This window comes from Gracilinanus agilis, chromosome 3 (genome assembly GCF_016433145.1).
Source record: "Gracilinanus agilis isolate LMUSP501 chromosome 3, AgileGrace, whole genome shotgun sequence".
In the NCBI taxonomy this organism is placed as follows: domain Eukaryota; kingdom Metazoa; phylum Chordata; class Mammalia; order Didelphimorphia; family Didelphidae; genus Gracilinanus; species Gracilinanus agilis.
Window position 1 is genome coordinate 403,010,719 of NC_058132.1, and position 9,819 is coordinate 403,020,537.

The window sequence follows — 9,819 nt, forward strand, 5'->3', positions numbered from 1 at the left end:
CCCAATGGTTGGGGATAGTCATAATTTGTAGGTTGTATGGTTAGGACTTAGGTAAGCCTCTTAGGAAAACCAGATCATCACAGCATATTCATTTGATGGCACTAAGGCAGTTGTTGCTGGCCCTTCTCATCTCAATCTGTCCTAGGCAATAGAATTGCTAGTATCTGCTCTTGTATGAGATGATCAAGTCATCTCTGTGGGCCTCTTTCATCATCTGTAATATCTGAAGTAATACATAGGGTTATTGTAGGGATCAAATGAAATCAAAACAAGTTGCAAAACCTTGAAATACCATATAAATATCAATGATAATTACTCTGATCTGCAAAGGAAATGGCTATCAATGGCTTAGGGACCCATCAGGTTTTGATAGTGCAGGGAGTTCCTTGTTACACTGTAAGAAATACAAGTGAGCCTTCATAAGCTCAGAGCTTCCTCAAGATCTCAGTCCTTCCTCCTTAAGTAAAATATTGACCCTGATTTTAAACTTGTCATCCCCATCATTTACAGACAAAAAGAAGTGGGCCAAGAAAGAGCACCAAGGCAATGCATAGGATATTCATTTTCTCTACCAATACTTAGGGGAATTGCTAGATCCTTTGGAAACCAAATAGGCTACTAAAGTTTTAATATCCTAAAAAGCTGTGAATGGGATAGATAAAAACTAATGTCTCTAATTAATTCAAGTAGATTAGAGGATATAATAGATTAGGGATCCCCCCCAAACACACACATACTACACTCATATTGAACTTGAAGACCACTAAAAACCATCACATTTTTCTGAAACTGTTATCTAGTTATGCTTTGCTAAGAAATTCCTTTTTATGAACTTGACTGCAGGATTTTATACTGATTTTTATTAAGTTCATCTTATTTAAGGAATAAAAATAAATACTAAATGAATTGATTACAAAAATAAACTATTTATTGAAAGTATATAAGGATAAAAAGGATTTCTAATTCTAAGGGATTCTAACTCCACCCAAATAAAACTCCCTGGTTCACAAGGAACTCCTTCTCCTGTTTTCACAGGCTACCCTAATCCTTCCTGATCTGACTAACCCAAATTTTCCCTATTCTAAATAAACTAACACTTATCCTTATAATTCCTAACTTTGTCTTCAAGTTATTAAAATAACAAAGGCTAGCTGGTGGAGTCTCAACAAGAATCAGGTTAGGACTCTGAGCCTTAGCAGACTCAGGTTCCAAACCAAAGACCAGATCTTTCTTTGGTCTTCTCAGAGTTAAAACAATCTATATAAACAACAATAGATAGTCAATAGTGTTTCCCAAGTTGGAAAAAGAAAACACTAAGGTCCTTCAGGTCTTTCCCTCCTTTCCTTCTACTTCAGATGGGAGAGAGAGAGTCTCTATTAGTGACTCTGCCAACTGCCAGAGACCAACTGCCACACCCAGAGAGAGTAACTGTCACAGGAAAAATCTATAAGCTGTCAACATTTGAAATTCACACTGTCTCAGCTCTGTTTGAAACTTCAATTTTTTCTCAAGCCAACTTCTCTACTTCTTATCTCTAAACTAATATAGTAAGACATTTTCTAATATCATCCTTATAATTTCCCTCCGAGCATATGGAGAGAAAAAATCTCTCCAGCATGCTGGTTATTCTATATAATTCTAATGCTATACGTAACCTTATAATTATTATATTTCCCCCCAAAATAGTCTTAATCTTATGCTTATCTTATCCTATTCTTATTGCCACGCCTTATCTATGCTAACCTGTACTAGGAATATAAATCAAAGAAAAAAATTTTAATGAAAACAAATAATCAATGAAAACATACTTACACAAATGCAAGTGCAAAACATGCAATTACAGAATTTCAAAATGCAGTTACAAAATAGGTCTACTTGCTAATATGTCTTTTTTTGTATTCTCTGTCATTGAACAAGAGAGCTATCTATTCATTCATCTGAGTTTGGTGAAAATGGTCAAGGTTAAAGACAGATCCTTAGAGAACTTTACTAGAAAATTTTATCTCAGATGACATGGAACTATTAATTATTCTTTGGATCCATCCAATTCAACTATTCCTGAACCCACCTAATTGTACTATTATACTTGCAATTAATCAATCGGCATTTAAGAAATGCTTATTTTTTTAAAGTTTTTATTTTGAATATTTTCCCATAGTTATATATTTAATGTTCTTTCCCTCTCCCCTAAACCTCCCTAACCCCCTTTAGCCAACATGCAACTCCACTGGGTTTTTACTCTCCCCTATTGTCATTTTAGCCAATCTGCTAGGTGTGAGATGATACCTCAGAGTAGTTTTGATTTGCATTTCTCTAATTATTAAAGATTTAGAACACTTTCTCATATGCTTATTGATAGTTTTGATTTCTATATCTGAAAAATGCCTATTCATGTCCCTTGCCCATAGATTGGAGGATAGCTTGATTTTTTGTACAATTGATTTAGCTCCTTGTATATTTGAGTAATTAGACCTTTGTCTGAGTTTTTTGTTATAAAGATTTTTCCCCAATTTGTTGCTTCCCAAGAAATGCTTTCTATTAATAAGTAACTTGGAATACAACATTAAAAGTGAGAGTTCTTGTCCTCAAAAAGCTTCATTTTTAGGAGAAAATGATGCCTATAATAAATATATATTTAAGTATATACAACATATTGATTAAATAACTATCAAGTGATTTTGAGTTTAATTCCTTTAGTTTAAAATTATCAGTCTAACTAAAATATAAGTATCTCTTGTTGTAGTAGTACTAGTGTGAGAACATACTTTTATTGCAGAGAATACAGCTCAGGTAAAAGACATGAGAATATTAAGAGACTGAAGGTTGTTTAGATGGTTGTCACCAATGCAGGAGCAAAGAAAAGGACGTTATTGCCTTGCAATATTGTCTGAGTCTAGCCCTAATGTAGGTTTTGAGGATTAACGGAAAAAATTGAGATTTTAAAAAGGGGGTCCTCAGTTGAGTTTGTCAGAAAGGTGGCCAGTTTTTAAGTTTTACTTAGGTAGGAAACATTGTGGTCTTGAGGTAACTCTGAACTCATAAGGGTTCATTTGGATTGCTTTCAGAGTATAACAATGGTAAAGAAGATTTCTTTTCTCATTTCACTCTCTATCAGCAGTGGAGTTCAAGCATATGGTTGTAGGAGACATGCTGTCACATAGCCTGAGGAAGAAATTTATGCACATTATTTGGCACACCCAAACTTCCATATAAACAGGGAGAAAAGAGAGAGTGGGACAGACAGACAGAGTCAGAGAGAGAGAGAGAGACAGAAAGAGAGAGAGAGAGAGAGAGAGGATCCTGTTGCTATGGAGATGGCAAACTTCAAATCAAATTCTCCTAGGGACAGACCTGGGGAGGCTTCCTACTATTCCTAGAGTGAGAGCTCTGATTTTTTCCAAAAGAGCCTCAAAGGGCCATAGCCAATGATTCCAGGTTAGGGGGAAGTTGAAGGCTGAAGAAATTAAAGATAACCAGTGCAGCAATGGTTCCTAAGGGAGAGCAGGCCAAGTGTGATTAGCAGAACAACATGCTTGGCCAAGATGCTTTTTTACCTAGCAAAGAAAAAACATGAGGATATGACAGGAGGGATTCTGGGTTCACTGTAGGATCAAAGGTATACTTAATCCATAACTATTCTGTTAATGGTAAGCCCTTCATGTGTGACCACTGCACTTGCTCATTCTCCCAAATTATGGTATCAGGATGTACCCTTTATTTATGGGGAGACATTCACTTTTTAAAATATTCCTATACTATTCTAGTGAATGCCTTTACATTGTGCTGTGTGTCCTGTACTTGACTCATTAAAGGTAAATGCAGAGGTTAGAGTTTATAAGCTATTTTGGAGCACATAGAGTATTTTGAACCTGTTGTTGGTATCTGCTAGGAAACAACCTAAAATGATTCAATAGAGTGACCAAAAAAGCTATTACAATTTTGGGCTACATTGAGCAGTCAGAGTGTCTCAAACCATGGAGTTCTTCTGTATAATATCATACTTGGAGTAATATGTGTAGTTTTAGGCATCACATTTTAAGGAAATCATCAATAATTGGAATAGTGTGAAGAAAAGAGTAAATAGGACACTGAAGGGCTTTGAGGTCATGCCATAATGTGAAAATAAATTGAAGAATTAAGACATTTAGCCTAAGATAAAAGAAGTAGGGAAGACACAATTGATCAATTGCTATTGTTAAGTATTTGAAGAGCTTTCATATAGAATATAGATTATTCAGTAGAGCAGTGATGGGCAAACTATGGCCCATGGGCCAGATGGGGCCCCTGAAATGTTCTATCTGGCTGCCTGACATTATTCCTTATCTGACAAATACAATGAGTAGGATACAATACAATGAAACTTCAAAAGAGTCGCCTTAGAAACAGACGGACAGATGAGCATTTCCTTTTCTTTGGCCCCCTCTTTAAAAAGTTTTCCCATCACTGCAATAGAGTGCATATTTCAAGAGGGTAGGACCTATTTCATTTTGGGCTTGGTACCTCCAGGAAATAACATAGTGCCTGGCATATAGAAGGACCTTATACATTGTTATTGACCAATCACTTCTCATTAATAATCTTCATGAGGAGTTAGGGAGGGCATGAAGGGGATTTTTGTTTAGGTACAAATTACCTTAAAGAACTTCAAGTATTCTTTCCAAATCTGAGATCCAGTGATAAGGAAGTGATAATGATGTTCATAAGGAGATTAAAAGAAGAAGAGAAGGAGGAAGGGATAGAAGGAAAAAAGTAAGACAGAAATAAGAGAAGGGGAAAAGAGAAGAGGCAAGGGTTTGGAAGATCTAATGTTATTTTTTGTTTTCTCCAGATACCACACAGATTTATTTTTTTTTCAGCGACATAATTTTTCTTCCTCAAGGTCTTAGGCCTTTTGGAGAATAAAAAATTAAGACATAAAAATCATTAGCAACTACTCCAATGTCCTTAAGAATACTGAACTCAGTTTTTCTTGTGCAGTCCAAACTCTAAGTTCAGTAACTGCAATCTATCTGTATTATTCAACCCATCAGATTCAGTGCTCTTTCAAAGAGCCCTGCAGTATAATGCTGTTTTTGTGCTGTGCAGGTTTTCATGAATTGAAAAGTAGATGTTGGAAGATATGGGAAACCCTTTAGGTATGTCAGGAAAAACCTTTCATTATTCAAAAATACTCTGAGCTTTCCTTTTAAACCAGCATAGTGGGAGTGGTATTGCAGCCTAGCACAAACACAATTTATCTTCATAGCTGATAGGCAGAGGTGGAAGTGTGTGTGTTGAGCTATAAACAGAATGTCAAGGGAAGCAGCAACTCTACCATCTTGGTCTTTTTCTTTTGCATACACACAATATCTTCCTCCATAGACTGCAATCCCTGAATACATTCTACACAATATAGAAAGAGATACAGATTTTCTGATCTTCAAGTTTTATAAAATTCAAACACTGGAGAATATTGTAAAAACTCTATGTAATAGTGTCTACTTCAAATGATTCTAGAATGTGAGTTGAAAAATGATGATGAGGTCAGGAAGAGATAATGCCTCCTCCATGAGAGTAACTCAGAGTTAACAGAAGAACTTTGTAGAGGATGCATAGGCATGCTGCAAAGTGAGAAACTTTTCCCTTTAGTTCTGCACATACTTGCAGTGGATGGGGCAAAATCACATTTGCAACTGCTTATATAGCTCTGATCGGTTTCTAGGAGAGTAATGGAATTCCTAAGGCAGAAGGGAAAGGATAGACTTGACTTGAGGAAAAGAGTCTGCCAGAATGAAGGCCAGCGAAAACTAGTGAGGTGTGAAATAACCAGGCAAAACAAGTGAATGAGGTGTACTTTGCAATGGAGAGTAGAATTAGTGGATATGATTGAAGAATTAGTAGAGTGGCATTAGGTGCATGCTGTAGGGAGGAGGGGAGGGAGAGATGATGACCAGAGCAGAGATGATGGGTCTGTTGGTGATGAATTTCATTGTAGCCCACAGGATAAAGTTTCCTTCTACCCCATTTGTTTGATTATTCAACTACTTCCTTGTAGCAAGAAAAAAAAAAAGAAAAGAAAATAAAGTCCTGCTGCCCCCTTAGTGCCTAAGTCATAGGCATTTTAATATTTTATGTTGTAAGGGTTAAATTAGGAGTTTGACAAAATAAGAGAGCAGCTTTTAACAATTGTAGTTTTAATGAAACTCTAGTAAAAGGAGGGAAGTATAGGAAAGGGATGGAGAGAGAAATTGCCGAACTAACTAACTTATAACTACCTATTACTGCCGTTAGAGAAAGTCTAGCCGATCACCCTTCAGCTCAGATCACCAGGAGAATATATGTGTGTGTGTGTGTGTGTGTGTGTGTGTGTGTGTGTGTGTGTGTGTGTGTGTATGTATNTGTGTGTGTGTGTGTGTGTGTGTGTGTGTGTGTGTGTGTGTGTGTGTAGGTGTATGTATATATCCCAATCAACAACTAACAACTAACAACCAACCAACAAATCACCAGCCCTTACCACCAGCAACCAACCCATAATGACTAACTACCAATGACAACCACCTTCCCACCCAAAAAAGGGCAAAAAGCCCCTTTCAGTCCTTCCACTGGCCTTTTATAACCCCTTCCTGTCTCTCTGGTTTCTACCTCCTTTCACTATGAGTCGATATATCTTTACACATCTCTATGGTAAAAGGATCTCCAGGTCCCCAGTTAAATTAGAAGAAAGATTAAGAATTCCCTTTTACATGTCTAGGTCAGTGGTTCCCAAACTTTTTTGGCCTATCTCCCCCTTTCCAGAAAAAATATTACTTAGCCCCTTGGAAATTAATTTTTTTTAAATTTTAATAGCAATTAATAGGCAAGATAAATGCACCTGTGGCCAATCACTGCTGCAGCACCCGCCAGGGGGTGGTAGCACCCACTTTGGGATTCACTGGTCTAGGTTTTGCCTTCATTCTTATGCTATTCATACCATGATTTATTGTTTGGCTATGGATGTCAATGCCTGGATGCATCATTAGAGATGTGTTTAGAAAATCAGAAGGGAAGGAATTTAAACTACTCTTTTATCGTTGTCTGCTAGATGGGAGCTCATATACAAAGAGAAAGAGATAATTTATTATATTAACAGTTTTCCAGAGGAGAGAGAATGAATTCCTGTAGGTATCCTTTCTGACTAAAAAGACTCAATAATTCCAGTAGTGGCTAGTTGGTGCAAGTTAGGCTGTAACTAGATCCTCTTTGCCAGCTGGATTTTTAAGTTTAATGGAGGTTGGATCCTGCCCAGACCACCTAACATGGAGGCCTTTTGCTTCTCTGCATTCCTCTGCCACAAACACCTCCCAGCAGCTCTAGCCAGAACAAACTGTCTTTAAAACTGCCAGATTAGGACAGTTTTACTCTTTCCTATGTTCCCTTTCTTGTTCAGTATCCCAAAAGGGTAAAGGTTGAGTGCCATGAACTAAACCCATGAGAGGAAGCAGGAAGGAGAAACTGCTGTCATCTGTTTCCCTTGGTTTCAAGAAATGGATCAGGGGCTCTATTCTGTTTTGTTTGTCCTTAGTTTCAGGTTCAAGTGGTATTCTCCATTAGACCCAAGAGTTCAAGATTTAGTAAATTTGTAACTAGGATTCTTGATGGGATATTGTAGTTAGCTAACCCAGCAGGAAAGCCTTGACAAGCCAGGATGCCTAGGACTTGAGCTCAAAGTGGTAGGGTAGGCTTGGAAATGGAACTATACTCTATAAAAACCAAACTTAGCTTTGAGCTCAATTATTTACCCTCCCCAGATACTGAAGTATTATATGGTAGGGATTATATTTCCCATGTGTTATAGAGTATATTTATATATTTGTTATTATATCTTTGAAATAAATATTCCTTTGTAAAAACTAATTAATTAGTAGCTAAATGGAATGAAGATTTAGGGGATCAACCCCTACACTTGAGGGAACACCATCAGTGGAGTAGGAGCAAATGACAGAGATCCTAGACATTCTTTCCTCTAAAGGTACTGGATTACTTTGGAGGAAGGCTGAAATGTAATGTGCATAGCCTAGGGTAGTCAGTCTTATATGAGGAAAAGAGGCTCCCATCAAAGAGAAGTTCTTGGAAAGAAAATTAAAATCCCAGGGTTGCCCAAGTCCTGGTGAAATTCCTTTCAAAGATAGATGAGGAGGTGAGTAGTAAAGTAGCTGGTAACTGCCTGCTCCCTCACTAGTCCACCTTGAGTTTATTTATGTAAATATATTTTCTCCACTATGATATAAACTTCTCTAGTGAAACAAATTGTTTTTGTCTCTACATCCTCTAATGTCTTGAACCTAATAGGAACCTAATAAATGCTTGTCAAGACAAACATTTCATGAAATTACATTGAATATAGAGGTGAAATATGGTTGGCAATGATCTCTTTTCAAACTCTGCTGACTAAATGATCATATTTCAGGATCTCTTCACCTTTATCTTCAAAGCAAATAGCCATTATATCTCTTTTCATGCTTCTTCATCCCTCTCCTTTACTTACCAAAACTATATTGTTCTTCTTCAGACATATTTAACTTCTACATTCAATACTTCAGCATTCTGACTTTTATCAAGGAGATCATTTAGATTCAGAGAGTTGCATGTGGTAAATGTTATCTTTTTCAGGATTTGTTGCTGTTGTCTAGTCATTTTCAGTTGTGTCCAACTCTTCATGGTCTCATTTGGGGTTTTCTTCTCAAATATACTGGAATAGTTTGCCATTTCCTTCTCCAAACCAAAGTTTATATAGACTGTATTATGCAATACATGACAAAAGTCTTGACTGACATATTTATAACATGATAATTGAGTTTCCTACTCAGAAAAGAATGCTTAAACCATGCCAGATGATTTTAAAGTTGTTTTTTTTTGCATTTCTCTTTCTTTTGCTTGTTATTAGAGGTAGGGAGGGATGGGGAAGAAGCTTTTGAACTCATAAAAACAGGTTATTACCATTTCTGACATCTATAAATGTTATATAATTACAATTCTAAAAAAAATTAGAGCTAGAAAAGATCTTACAAATCACCTAGGCTAATCTTTTCATTTTACTGCTAAAGAAACAAAGGGTCAAATAGATTAAGTGAGCTGCCCACTAGATTCTAAGATACTTGAATACAAGAGATTGCCTCTTGTTTCCTCTTTGTATCTCTAGTTCCAATTGCAGCATCTTGAATACAGAATGAACTTAATTATACATGATGATTACACATGGTGAATTTTATTTGTCCAAGATCATAGAAGTAAAGTGGAAAATGTGGAACTAGAACTTAGATCTTTTGAATCCAGGAGGTCCAGTGCCCTTTCTACTGTACTGTAGAAGTTTTTGGTCCTTAGAAATAGGTTTAATGATAAGTAATATATAGACACCAAAGGAATTTCAATGCAATCTGATTCATTACCTATTTATTAGAAACCTACTGTATGAAAGCTTTGTCTTAGGGAGTGGGGAAACAAAGACGAAATGTAAAAGAGTACCTATCTTCAGAACCTTAAAATCTATAGGAAGGAAAAACATGAATATACAAGAGAGGAAGAAAAGAATGCCAATAATTAAGTGGATCACGAAAGGGTTCCTATAGGAGATATCCTATGAACTGAATCTTAAAGTTAGATATTTCAGGAAGCAGAGTTAAGAATTGCATTTCAGGCATGGAATGAAATCACCTGTACAAATAGATGGAGATGGGAAATAGAATAACACTGCAAATAGGGAATTTTGTTAAGAATGGAGAAAGCAGTAAGTATTGTGAAATGGGGCTATAAAGTCAGGTTGTGAAGGAACTTTATATATATATATATATATATATATATATA